The sequence below is a fragment of the Podarcis tiliguerta genome (genome assembly GCF_965153285.1).
Source record: "Podarcis tiliguerta genome assembly, chromosome: Z".
NCBI classification, from domain to species: domain Eukaryota; kingdom Metazoa; phylum Chordata; class Lepidosauria; order Squamata; family Lacertidae; genus Podarcis; species Podarcis tiliguerta.
The window spans coordinates 19,388,373-19,401,015 of record NC_139553.1 but is presented as its reverse complement, the minus strand read 5'-3'; the positions used below and the strand labels follow the sequence as shown (position 1 = coordinate 19,401,015).

General features: G+C 48.4%; 1 long non-coding RNA gene across 1 annotated transcript in view; it reads right to left on the bottom strand.

Moving 5' to 3' along the window:
- Positions 1-12,643, bottom strand: part of LOC310669788 — a 546,967-nt gene that overhangs the window by 342,222 nt on the left and 192,102 nt on the right. The gene's annotated exons all lie outside the window — the stretch shown is intronic.

Genomic DNA, 12,643 nt, shown 5'->3' with positions numbered 1-12,643 from the left:
TCTTTGCTGCTGCTCTCACCCAGAGTTCCTTCCAGGCTCAGGGGTGGCTAAGAGCGAGTGCCGAGAGCAATCCCTGGGTGATCTGCCTCTTAATTACAGGGTTAATGCAGGTGTCTCTATCAGAAGAAGTTCCTTAACCTGATAATGAGCAGGAAGCAGCTGTACTTTGGAAAGTAGAATAATTGCAGAGCAGGGATTTCTAATTATAATGTGTGTGTGTGTGTGTGTGTGTGTGTGTGTGTGTGTACTGCTGAGGAGTTTATTTAGTGCCAGCTTGGAACTTCCTCCAAACAGCAGGCTCAGTTTCTTAAGAGTAGGAGGAGAGGGTGGTGTAGTGGCAGGCATGATGTCAGGGTAGAGCAGGTCATTTTAGGGGGTGAAGCTTAATTTTTGCTAATTTCTTCAGTGTGGGGTCTTAAAACATGTTTTTGAGTGCTCTTATTTTTGTGATTATACAGTATTTAGCTTGGTAAATCTATGTTGGATTAAAAAGCACGTAAACTGTTCTCAGAAGACCACAGAATTTTATTTTTACCTTCTGAAAATGTCAGATAATACTATAAAAAAAATTCTGCATAAAACATATCCTACTAAGTATACAACATTAGCTTGGACATCAGCTGCCAACTTTCTTCTTGACCTCTGATGTAGCCCTTACATTTCTCATGTGTATACACCCTGCCTGCTGCCTCTGTGACTTGTTTCACACACCTCTCTACAGACGGAGTATGACAGGGCCACTCTGGAATTTGCATGGGCTCATCAATGACTTGCTTTAGTTCCTCTGAAGGAAGTTTACATGTCAATGGAGGTTCTGGCGCTGTGGGTTAAAGCCTCAATGCCTAGGGCTTGCCGATCAAAAGGTCGGCGGTTCGAATCCCCGCGGCGGGGTGCGCTCCCGTCGTTCGGTCCCAGCGCCTGCCAACCTAGCAGTTTGAAAGCACTCCCGGGTGCAAGTAGATAAATAGGGACCGCTTACTAGCGGGAAGGTAAACGGCGTTTCCGTGTGCAGCTCTGGCTCGCCAGAACAGCGATGTCACGCTGGCCACGTGACCCGGAAGTGTCTCCGGACAGTGCTGGCCCCCGGCCTCTTTGAGTGAGATGGGCGCACAACCCTAGAGTCTGTCAAGACTGGCCCGTACGGGCAGGGGTACCTTTACCTTTTACCTTATACTCAGTGAGACCAGTCTATCCAGGGCTTTTTTAAAGATGGAACTCAGTTCTGACCCCCTCAGGTGGACATCATTGCTATTCTAAGAGAACAAGGGAGGCGTTCATGGTGAGTTCCGGCACCTCTTTTTCTACAAAAAATATCACTGAGTCTGTTAGCCCCAATTGGGATGAAGCACTGGGGTTAATGAAAGCTGTTTTCCTCAGACGTACAGAAAGATTTCCCAGAGTGTCATCATCTCTGACCCTCAAGTCAACAAGGTTTTGGACACCAGCTCTCCTCACTGCCATCTGAGCACAAGAGTGTCTGGATTATCATCTTCCTGACTGCATACCATGCTGAACGTTGGGTGGGTGGCAAAACAGCACCCACTATAACTTTTTCTTCTTCTTTTTTTTAGCCTAACTAACTGCAGCTGAAACAAAATGTGGCGCAGACCTTCCACCCAAGAGTGTTTTATATTGATGTTGAACCAGCAGGGGTAGCACACACAAACATTATGTTCTTAAGCTGTGGAGGGTTTTGCCTCCAAGGCCATGTTTTGAAACCTGTATGTGACAAAGCTTCCTTGAAGTTGTTAATCACCTTGAATGGCCCACTGGACCAATTTCAAGAGAAGCCAGATCCATGTGAATTTTACTTGTCCTTATGGCCTGTGTGATCTGATACCTGTACTCTTGATGAACAGACAGATCCTTTATGGCATTGCCACCTAAGAGGCTTTCCAATTGAGAGTCTCACAAATGAGGGATGAATTTCAAGTTCTGTAGCAGTGACTAGCACCTTGCCTATGTTACCTGTCCACTTGCAGTTAGACAAGGTCTTCCCATGAAGTGGTGTGATCAAGTGTTGCAGGGATAACTTGTTGGTGTGGAGGGTACAAACCAACCAGCTTACAACCAATGCATGGTACCACCCTCCTAGTGAGTGTGAACATTTGTAGAATCACCTCCAATGACCTGTAGCCTCTATCAATGCCCTTCTGTTGAGGCAGCCTAGAATAGCATTAGCCTCTCTCCCCCCCCCCCTGTCACATCACCCCATTGCTCATAGGAGTGTGACAGAGTACCTGGTGGAAACTGGACCCACTGGGACAGCAAAGGAAAAACCCATTAAAGGGATTCCTTCTGCAATCAGCCAAGACCTATAAAGTGCCCTTGGCCAGAGGGCTAACAGACTCATAAAGGCATCTCTGGAGCTGAAGGAAGCCATCCAAACAAAGCCTGGGGCCAAGTCCACAATGCAGCCAGGATGCTGGAGAATGTGTCAAGGAAGGCTGCTTTCAACTCTGATGTGAATTGCTCTTGGGGTCCCTTCCTACTCTGTAATTCTAAGATTCATTGGAGGTTTTAAAGCAGAGGTCAGGTGCCCCCCTGTCAGAGATTCTTTACCTGTGGTTCCTGCATTGCAGGGGGTTGAACTAGATGACCTTCTGTGGTCCTTTCCAACTCTGCAATTCTAGTATCCTCTGATATTTAAGACTGCCAAATAATAATAATAAATCCCTGGGTGCACACCAGAAGGAAATGTGCTGTCCATGCCTAGGTGCAAATGTGGATTCTCTGGGGAATGGTAGTTTAAAATGGAGGTGGAGCATTTCATAATCGTATTTTCTTTCTAGCAGCTGGTTGGAAGCAACATGAGACTTGAACGCTTCCTAAGAAGGCATCCTCTACCTGCTTGGTTATTAAAAGTCTTTGTTCGTGAGACCTTTTGACCCAGTCTTTCTTATCCCTGCACTTCTGGGTGCTTTTAAAAGAAGGGGAAGGAAAATTGTTACTTTATCCTTGATGCTTTTGTTCCCCTTCGGACTCCTGTCGAGTGGAGTGCTTTGTACTTTGGAGTGAAACTGCTTCTGTGGAGAGACCTTTCCAATGTCAGCCTCTTCCTCCTCAACAAAGGAGGAAAAACAGCAAAGGCCTTCAGCTGAATTTCTGCCCTTTCCATCACACCGCAGGGCCCTGGCAATGTTTAGAAGTGTGACTGTGGGAACAGAGGAAGACTAATTTAGCCAGAGACTCAACTCCCTGGACACCCCATGCAGAGAGAGATGGTTGCACAGAAGATTCCTGTCTGTCTGGTGGAAAGAGCTCAAAACGCCTCTATCAAAGCCAAGGAGAATCCCTGGGATTTTCTAAAGCAAACCTCCCCACGAGCAAAGAGACTCTCGAACATCTAAAAGATTAACTGTGTTGGGGGTTCCACTGTTGAATCCATTAGCCCAGACAGGATGCAGAGTTAGAACCACAGAATTGTATAGGTGAAAGCTACCCCAACGGTCATCTAGTCCAACCCCGTACAAACCACGAATCAAAGCAAAAGAATCCCAGACAGATGGTCACCCGACCTCTGTTGGAAAACCTCCAATGAATCCTAGAATCGTAAGAGTTGCAAGGGATCCCAGCCCCACACAATACAGGAACCATAGCTAGAGAGTCCATGGTAGAAGGTCAGCCAATGCCTGTTTAAAAACTTCCAATGAATCACAGAGTGAATCATCCCCTATACCCTCCCATTCCAAAAGGACACCAGGCACATCTCAAACCAAGACCACCAGGGAGATTGAGATACCACTGACCAAGGAGATGGTGAACAACACTGAGACCACAGCATCCCCCCATGACAAGCAGCCAACCAAAGACAACCAACCAAACCCTAGGCCACGCCCAACTTCTCTCACCACCAAGGAAATATAACAAGCGAACAGAAAGAGAACCCACACAAGTGATGCTGACACAAAACCCCACACATACACTAAGTAGAAAAATAGAGGCATTACCAACCCAACCCACTCCACCCCACCCCACTCATCATTCCCCACCCCACCCTCTTTTCTTCCCGTCCTAGTACTGCATTCAACACTAATGTCTTGCAACAAATGAAATGCACATATTTTTGTAAACTAAGAATTATTATTTTTTTTTTTTAAAAAAAAAAAAAGAATGAATCATCCCCCTCCAATCCAGGAATCACAGCTGAACAATCATGGAATTGTAGAGTTGGTAGGGACTTTGTTGATCATCTAGTCCAGCCCCCTGCAATTCGTGAATCACAGCTAATTCCATCTGGGCTTTTGGTGGGGAAACAAGCAATGCTTCCTAGGATTCCCAGCCTGGCAAGTGAAAGCACAGCAGCCGAGGAGAAATTAGGTCATATCCCTCAACAGTTTGAGTAAATGGGACAGTATGTACGTTCTGTTTACCTCCCTACAGGGCGAATGCAGCGAGCGTGCCATAAATCATTTCGGCAGCTGCTGGGTGAATCTCCTGCTGTAGCGTGAGGAAAATGCAGACATGCTAAACCTGTCCTAATTACAGTTTCCCTTACTATCATAACCCCTCACAGATCTGCCTCTCCTTTCAGACATATTTCTCTCAAATCGCACATGGTCTTCAATGTCACCAGCTTCCTCTTCCTTTCCCTGGTGTCATTTGCGGTCTGTTGCCAGCTGGTGCGAGGCTACGCACGCTGCAAAGTCCCCAGCCTCAAACAAAGCCCACTTAGGATGCTACAGCAAATGCATCCCCCGGGACAATGTGGATTAAAGGAAGCCAATTATATTTTTAGCTAATGGGCAACTTAAGAGACTCTTTCGAGAGACCATGAGATCCCAGCGGTTGATATTCTATCTCAAGCCACTTGTCAGCTAGAACCCAGGAATCACGGATTATGCGACCACATAGTTGGAAGGGACACCAAGGGTCTTCTAGCCCAACCCCCTGCAATGCGTGAATCCTGCTGAATAGTCTGTAACAAACAGCTCCATCTGACCTGCACTTAAAAACTGCCAATGCAAGAGAGTCCATCACCTTCAGAGGGAGTCTGGCCCACTGTGGAGCGCTCTTATGATCAGGAAGTTCTTCCTAATGTTTAGTCAAAACCTACTTCCTTGTCATTCAAATCCATCATTTTGGGGCGCCATTTTCTGGAGCAGCAGAAAGCCAGCTTGCTCCATACTTCATGTGACAACACTTTGGAAGCCCTTTTTTGGTCCCTGTGTGACATTTCCCTGCTATATTCCCAGAAACTGAAAAGAAGAAGGCTGTCCATTGAAAGATAGTGGACTCCCCTTCATTTGATATTTTTATACAGAGGTTGCATGGGCATCTGTAGGGGGTTCTGAAGGTAAGAGTTCTTTGAAAGTGGGATGGATGACCTAGGCAGACAGTGGACCTTCCTTCACTGAAGGTGTTTATACAGTATTCTTGTGCTCTTGTGTCCGAATTCAGCTTGTGGGCTTCTGACAGATATCTGGCTGGCCACTGTGAGAAGAGGATGCTGGACCAGATGGGCCATAGGCCTGACCCAGCAGCTCTCTTCTGAAATTTCCATGCCCAGAGGCAGTTTATTTAGATTGCTAAATTCTTAGGGATTTTTGGCCACTGTGAGAACAGGATGCTGGACTAGAAGGGCCAATGGACTGATCCAGCAAGGCTCTAATTATGTTCTTATGCCAAGCTCCTCCTGTGTATTTAATTCCTTATCCCAGATTTCTCCACTACCAAAAGTTTCACCTTGGAGAGAGAGAGAGAGAGAGAGAGAGAGAACACACCCTTATGTACTGAGCACATGATCATCCTGCCCATGGATGAATGTTTACTGTTCACTCAGTCACACCTTAAACTCGCCACACCTCCTCCCACAACAAACATTCCAGGCATGTTTCTGCTTCTACCCCCTCTGCTGCTCCTCCCTGGCCCAAGGTGGGGCACAGCGTGGGTGGTACATCACCAGCTGCCAGGTGACGTTGGCGTTCCAGGCTACTGGGTGTGCTGTGGATGGTACCATTGCCAGGTTCCCCTCAAGCACCCTGATTTGTGTTCACAGTTGGTTCGTGGTGTGTGCTCCAGGTTCCTCCTCCTTCTGCAGCCCAGCTTGATGCAAAGTCATAGAACACCTGAGGACCATCTAGTTCACCCCTTGCATTGCAACCCCCTGCGATGAGAACCAGGGAGACCAGGGTTCAAATCCCCACTTGGCCATTAGTGACCTGGGAAGGCGGGCAAACCAAGTATGCCCCCTGGAGATAACTGGAGGGAAAGGTGGGATATAAATAAATAAATAATAAATTGCAGGAATCAATGTGTGAATGTTGCAAGATTCAGGACAGATTAAAAGAAAGGACTTTTTCATGGAGTGCATATTTAAACTGTGGAACTTTCTCCCACAGGAGGCAGTGATGGCCACCAACCTGGATGGCTTTAAAAGAGAACTGGACAAATTCATGGAGAAGGAGAGGAATATTGATGGCTGCTGAACAGGATGGCTATGCTCTGCCTCTGTGGTCAGAGGCAACAAGGTATTTGAGTGCCAGTTACTGGGGGAAAACAGGAGAAGAGAAGGATCTTGTGCTTGAATCCAGCTTGCAGCTTTCCTACAGGCATCTAGTTAGACACTGTGAGGCTATATTTTGCCAGTGACATATTTCAAAAGCCCTGTTATGAAAATCCTTCTTCCATCACTGTCAGTAGCAGAGGTGAGAATTCTGGCCTGCTAAGAAAGGGAAGGTCCTCATTTCCTCATGGGAAAGCAGGGCAGGGCCATTTTGGGATTTCATAAGCTACCTGACAACTGCTCCTCCAGGTGTGTGAGAATTATGCTCCACACTTACTCAATCAGATCTCCATTGTACAACAGTATTTATGAACAAAGGCTTTGAAGGTGCCTCTGGCAACCCCTTCCTTCAAACTGTGGAATCCTAGAAGTGTGGAGTTGGAAGGGATCCCAGGTTCCATCTAGTCCAACCCGTTGCAATGCAAGGATCACAGCTAAAGCAACCATGTCCATCCAACCTTTGCTGAAAAACCTCCAATGAAGGAGAGTCCACCACCTTCCAAGGCAGTCCCTTCTACCATTGAACAACTCTTCCTGTCAGAAAGTTCTTCCTAATGATTAGTCGCAATCTCCTTTCTTGCCATTTAAATCTGTTGTTTCCAGCAACCTTTTCTTACATTCTTAGGCTCTGTGCTTAAATCCTATTTGAAGGTTTTCCAATGAAACATCTGGCTGGCCACTGTGAGAACAAGATAATGGACTAAATGGGCCAATGGCCTGATCTAGCAGGCTCCCCCTATGTTCTTACATTGCCATTCAAAGACCCAAGGGTCCATCAGCTTCTAGTGGGTTGCTGGAAAATATCTTTGCTGGTGGTTCTGTCCAAGGAAGCATTCCTGGTCTTTTGAGACCAACCAGGAGACTGAGCTGTGATGGCAGGCAGAGTATTATCGATGGGTGAGTGGATGTTTTGAAACCAATCTGTCGCTGGCTACATTATCTCCTGGTATATGAATAATAACGAATATTATTTATTTGTGTAGCCAAAACCATTACAAAATGGAATACAAAATAAAATACATGGCACAGTTAAAATAGTTATTAAAAGCAGGCATTCTGTTAGATAAGAGTTTGCAAGCCTGAAGAATTAAATGTATCATCCCCACTAACCTTTCTCCTTAAAATTGCTGCTCTAAAGGAAAAACAGGCCAGTTTTTCAGAGGTGTAGGCGGTCCTGTCACCTAACAAAAAGTTCATCAAATACCCAATCAGCCTCCCCACTGGGATATTTAAATCTCTGAACAAGGCTGCTCTTTAATGATTCTAAGTCCCTGTAGATTGGGCAAACCAGCAAATAGTGGGGTAAATATTCAGGCACATTACCTCCATATGGGCAAACTCTCTTCTCAAAAGGCATCCAGGGATAACATCCTTCAACTATGGTACTGTGCAGAGACTGGAATTGCAGAACTACAAAGGCTTTTCTCCATTCAACATTTGTGATGCTGGTCACATAGTGAGGACAGGGAATCTGAATGGATAGTTTGGCATACTCGAGGCTGCATTTGGACAGACAAGCAGAAGTGTGATCAGCACAAAAATCATGTTTTAAAATATGAGATTTCATGCAGTGAGATGCCGTCTCACAGTCCAATGAACTCAGAATGTCCAAAGAGAGGCCAAACATGTCAATAACTTGTAGTGTTTCCGGATTCCGAGACTGAGTCACTGTACTGTTAAGCCTCAACATCTCCTTGAAAGCAGAAAGTACTAAAATGGGCCTTATCCCTTGTTAAAATTTTAGTCAATACCGAAGGGCAAAGATCAGAGGTGGTTTTAGAGTAGCGTAACTTGTACAGCTGCACTAGACACCATGCTGCAGGGGGCGCCCCAACAATACTGTAGAATGGAGCTCAAGAGTTGGGGGTGTCAAATTTTAGCATTGCACAGGGTGCTTCTGGAATTTGAGAGCCCAAAGACCGCCATTGGCAAGGATATGCAGTCTGGCCTTCACTGAAAAAATATCAGCTTCCAAATGAATAATACATACCTTTCAAGTGCCTTGGAATAAAGGGGCATCTTGCATTTTCACACAAAATCCCAATGGCCATTTTGGGTGCCACAATCTCTTGTGCTCTTGCTCCCCAAAAATATGCTGGTGCAATGGCCCCAAAACATGTATTTTGGGGCATCATGCAAGATATTGCCCTGAAAAAGGTGCTGGGAGAGGCAAGAGCAAGGTGCAAGTCATGTGACTCACTCGGGAGCATGTCCCAGAAGACACGCGTTCCGGTTTTCTGTCGGAAAACGTTGGACGGTATGGGAATGGAAGATTCAACTGTCTTGGGGGAGCTCAAAAATAACACAAAGATATTTATTCTGGGGTATTTCCAGATTCATTTTCTGAAGAGATCCCCATATTTGTGCACCATAACAGATTTGCAAGATGACTTTGGCTTCATAAATTTTGAGGGCTGGGGGAATCTGCCATCTTTATTCCAATAGAACTTTGATAGAAATTTCACTGTATTAATAGCCAATTTATTCATATTTACAAAGTGTTTGTTACAATTCCTAGCTGAATAAAAGTACTAACCTAGATATTTAAAACTTTTTACCTGCTCAGTGGAGTGACCACCAACTTGCCACTTGTGTTTTTAAACTTCTTGGGGTGGAGGGGAAACACTTTTTCTTTTCATAATTAATTTTTAGTTTTTCTTGCAACACCAGTTGATTAAAGATTTCAAAAGCCTTCTTAACACTTGGGCTTATCCCCGTTTCCATTCGTCCCATGATTCCAAGTCACAGGTCCAGTGGCAGACTTGGGTACTATGGCACCCTACGCAAGGCCAAAACTTGGTGCCCCCAACCTCGCACTACCTTTCCAAAAGTGAGTAAGGAAAGAACCCTGAGGGCAAGACAGCATGAACAAAAATGAGAAAGTTTTAAGTGGACTCTCCTGAGCTTTACCCTTGCATTTCCTTCCATGTTCACATAATCAGAAAGCTGTAGAGTTGACAGGGTCCTGTAAGGGTCATCTAATCCAACCCTTATGCAATGTAGCAATCACAACTAAAGCATCCCTGACAGGTGGCCATCCAACCTCTGCTCAAAAACCTCCAAGAAAGGAGTGTTCACAGCCTACCAAGGGAGTCCACTCCACTGTTGAAAAGCTCTTGCCATCAGAAAGTTCTTCCTGGTGTTTAGTTGGAATCTTCTTTCTTGTCATTTGAGTCCATTGGTTTAAAAGTGCCTTTAGTCTCTAAAAATACATGGCACGAGGGACCATCCCCAAATGCACATGACCCGATTTCAACCTTCCTCTTAGGAGGCAGGAATCCCACCCTCTGAAGGGAATTCCTTATATGTTGGCCATTCAGGGTGGCCTATTTTGCAACCAAGTTTCATAAAACTGTCAAAATGATAAGGACATCATGCAAATCCATGGTGCAACTGCATTTGGAATATACAGAGTGTTCAGTTCTGGTTGCCTGACCTGAAAAAGAATACTGAGAAGTTGGAAAAGGGTAGCCAAAATGATCAAGCGGGTGGAAAGACAAAAGAAGAGTGAGTGCAACATGATAGAAGTTTCTAAAATGATGCAAGGCATGGAGAAAGTGGAGAGAGAAAAGTTTTCCTCTGTCTCTCATAACACTAGAACTTGTGGACATCCTGTGAAGCTGAATGATGGGAGTTTTGGGACAGATTTTAAAAAGGATTTCTTCATGCAGCACGTACATAGTTACTTTTGGAGTTCCCTCCCATTGGAGGCAGTAATGTCCACTAACTTGGATGGCTCTAAAATATGGTTACCAGATTTTTTTCAATGAATATGGGTACACCTTCTTCTTCCCCCCCCCCTTTTTCTTTTTTTTTTTGAAGCTGAGTAGCAACAGGGAGTCAGTAGTGGGGATGGTGAGGCAAAAGACCCTGGGCCCAAGCACACATGTATATTGTATAAAGGTGCGAAGCCCTTCTTTCGCACCCAGTGAAACATAAATGCGCAGAGTTTTTAAAAAACTGGGCAATGGTACGCCAATCTCCTGCCCCCTTTCCCTTTTGTTTTGACAGATCGGAGGACGCTTGGGAGTCGTGGACGGGTGGGCGTTGCCCAGGAGGGGTGCAAGGCACATGGTTTCTCTGCCAGGCAAGGTGCAAAACCCTTCTTTCGGACCTTGTGAAACATAAATGCACAGATTTTTTTAAAAAAACCTGGGTAATGGCCGGCTGGCCGCAACTCCCGAGCCTCCCCCAATCAGTCAAAACAAAGGGGGCAGGGGGCAGGAGTTCTGGAGTTCCAGATGTCCCCGGTTCTCCTTTGGCAGTGGCGGCGGCAGTGGCAGTCAGCAGCCTGGAGCCAGCCTGGTAGCGCAGTTGGCTCTGGTTGGCTTCAGGAGCTGCTTGCTGCCGTGGCGCCCACCATTTTTCCTCTCCAGAAGTCCACATATGATGTGTTGCGCACAAGACACAAGCTTCCACTGGCACATTTCCTGGAGACAGATTTGCAAATCTGGGGACATTCAGGGGACGGAATTTGTCTGGGGACAGATTTCAAATCTGGGGACATCTGGTAACCCTACTCTAAAAGACAAATTCATGGAGGAGGAGAGGACCATAGATGGCTACTAGCCACAATGGCTATGCTCTGCCTCCACAGTCAGAGGCAGCAGTGATTCTGAATCTCAGTTGCTGGAGACCAGAGGAGGGGAGAGGGCTTTTGTGCTCAAATCCTGCTTGCGGGTTTCCCCATGGGGGCATCTGTTTGATCATGGTGAGAATGTGATGTTGGACAAACAACTGATCCAGCATGCTCTTCTTATGCATTTATGGAACCTCCAGGCACAGAGGGTGTCTATCTAGATTTCCTAGGCTGTTAGAAGCATTTAGCCACAGGACAGGATGCTGCATGGCATGAGCCCTGTTTTTTCAGCAAGCTCTTTCTACCGTATTTTTCGCCCTATAGGACGCACTTTTTCCCCTCCAAAAATGAAGGGGAAATCTGGGTGCGTCCTATGGGGCGAATGCAGGCTTCGCGGACCTCTCCGCAAACAGCAGGAGCGCTCCCGCTGCTGGCGGAGAGGTGCCTGCATGCTGAAGCCTGCGTGCGCTGAGCTCAGCGCGCCCAGGCTTCGCGGACCTCTCCGCTAGCAGCGGGAACGCTCCCGCTGCTGGCGGAGAGGTGCCTGCATGCGGAAGCCTGCGCGCGCTGAGCTCAGCGCGCCCAGGCTTCGCAGACCTCTCCGCTAGCAGCGGGAACGCTCCCGCTGCTGGCGGAGACGTGCCTGCATGCCGAAGCCTGCGCGCGCTGAGCTCAGCGCGCCCAGGCTTCGCGGACCTCTCCGCTAGCAGCGGGAATGCTCCCGCTGCTGGCGGAGAGGTGCCTGCATGCCGAAGCCTGCGCGCGCTGAGCTCAGCGCGCCCAGGCTTCGCGGACCTCTCCGCTAGCAGCGGGAACGCTCCCGCTGCTGGCGGAGAGGTGCCTGCATGCGGAAGCCTGCGCGCGCTGAGCTCAGCGCGCCCAGGCTTCGCGGACCTCTCCGCTAGCAGCGGGAACGCTCCCGCTGCTGGCGGAGAGGTGCCTGCATGCGGAAGCCTGCGCGCGCTGAGCTCAGCGCGCCCAGACTTCGCGGACCTCTCCGCTAGCAGCGGGAACGCTCCCGCTGCTGGCGGAGACGTGCCTGCATGCCGAAGCCTGCGCGCGCTGAGCTCAGCGCGCCCAGGCTTCGCGGACCTCTCCGCTAGCAGCGGGAACGCTCCCGCTGCTGGCGGAGAGGTGCCTGCATGCCGAAGCCTGCGCGCGCTGAGCTCAGCGCGCCCAGGCTTCGCGGACCTCTCCGCTAGCAGCGGGAACGCTCCCGCTGCTGGCGGAGAGGTGCCTGCATGCGGAAGCCTGCGCGCGCTGAGCTCAGCGCGCCCAGGCTTCGCGGACCTCTCCGCTAGCAGCGGGAACGCTCCCGCTGCTGGCGGAGAGGTGCCTGCATGCGGAAGCCTGCGCGCGCTGAGCTCAGCGCGCCCAGGCTTCGCGGACCTCTCCGCTAGCAGCGGGAACGCTCCCGCTGCTGGCGGAGAGGTGCCTGCATGCGGAAGCCTGCGCGCGCTGAGCTCAGCGCGCCCAGGCTTCGCGGACCTCTCCGCTAGCAGCGGGAGCACTCCCGCTGCTGGCGGAGACGTGCCTGCATGCCGAAGCCTGCGCGCGCT